At 37.7% G+C, this 1,449-nt stretch overlaps 1 protein-coding gene across 2 annotated transcripts in view; it reads right to left on the bottom strand.

Moving 5' to 3' along the window:
- FBXO34 (F-box protein 34) overlaps positions 1-146 on the bottom strand; it is a 66,965-nt gene extending 66,819 nt beyond the window's left edge. For both annotated transcript variants that reach the window (XM_023515875.1, XM_003794394.3), the window contains exon 1: positions 49-146. The gene's annotated coding sequence lies outside the window, so the exon portion shown is untranslated. The remainder of the gene's footprint in view (positions 1-48) is intronic.
- Positions 147-1,449: the final 1,303 nt, after the last annotated feature.

Here is a 1,449-nt window from a genome sequence, read left to right as displayed (position 1 = left end):
GTTCAAGGAACTGTCACCTCACAGGTGTACACAACTGCCAGAACTCACCGAATTGTATGCTTGTATCCACGCACTCTACCGTCATGATGCTTCAGCTCTCCAGGTTGGGCAACAGAGTAAAACTATATCTCAAAAAATAAATAAATAAGCAAATATAAATTAAATATAAATTTAAAAAATTAATTTTCTGTTTAATTAATAGTATATTGAGTATGAGACCATATTTGCTTTCTTAAAGAGCCTCCAGGCACAGTGTTTTACGCCCAGTAATCCCAGAACTCGGGGAGGCCAAAGTAGGAATATCACCTGAGGCCAGGAGTTTAAGAGCAGCCTCAGCCTGAACCTTGTCTCTTTTAAAAAGTTGTTTTTTTTTTTTTTTGAGACAGAGCCTTAAACTGTCTCTCTGGGTAGAGTGCTGTGGAGTCACAGCTCACAGCAATCTCCAACTCCTGAGCTTACGTGATTTTCTTGTTTCAGCCTCCCAAGTAGCTGTCGTTGTTTGGCAAGGCTGGGCTGGATTCAAATCCACCAACTCTGTTATACGTGGCTGGCACCTTAGCTGCTTGAGCTACAGGCACTGAGCCCTAAAAATGTTTTTTAAAGTTACCTGTCTGGGTGTGGTGGTATGTATCTATATAGTCCTAACTATCTGGGAAGCTCACACCTCTGCTCCAGGAACCTCCAAGTATTCAGCTACCTCAAAGCTCACTAAGGATCACTTAAGCCCATGAATTTGAGGCTACAGTGAGCTAAGATCACACCACTGCACTACAGCCTGGGTGGCAAAGTGAGACACTGTCTCTCAAAAAAAAAGAAAAATACAGACTATAATATATATACTACAGGAATAAGAACTAAATAGCATCAGTTGCTTCTAGAAAGTGTGCACAAAAGACAGAATAAAGAAAACCCTTTTGCACTATAAACTATGTATGTGAATGTATCACTTATTCAAAAAGTTAAATCAGGCAGGCATTGTGGCAGGCACAAGTAGTCCCAGGTGCTCAGAAGGCTTAGTCAAGAGGATCTCTTAAACCTAACAATTTGAAGTTGCTGTGAGCTATAATGATGCCATGCTTTCTATCCAGGTAAGTGAAACTGTTTCTAAAAAAAAAAAAGGAAAGGAAAGGAAAGGAAAAAATAAACATTCTTTAATCCTACAAATAAATATACAATTTAAATTTATTTTGAAATTTTGGTATATGCAGATTTCAATGATTTGAAGTTTTATTTTAGACTCTGGTTTTGAGATGATCCCACAGTGAACTAATTATCCAAGAACCACTACATAGAAAAGTTATCAAGAAATGTTGGAAAGGGAGAAAAGTAAAGGACTTTAATTTTGAGGGAAAGGGGTAAGAAAATATTTAAGTTAAAAAGAGAAGCATGGGGTCTTTTTGGTGCTTATGTAGACCATGTATCTTTTAATTTCTCATTATCTGCTCTTAG

The sequence above is a fragment of the Otolemur garnettii genome, unplaced genomic scaffold (genome assembly GCF_000181295.1).
Source record: "Otolemur garnettii isolate 467f Iridium unplaced genomic scaffold, OtoGar3 scaffold00081, whole genome shotgun sequence".
Lineage (NCBI taxonomy): Eukaryota > Metazoa > Chordata > Mammalia > Primates > Galagidae > Otolemur > Otolemur garnettii.
This window is presented reverse-complemented; position numbering and strand designations above follow the sequence as displayed.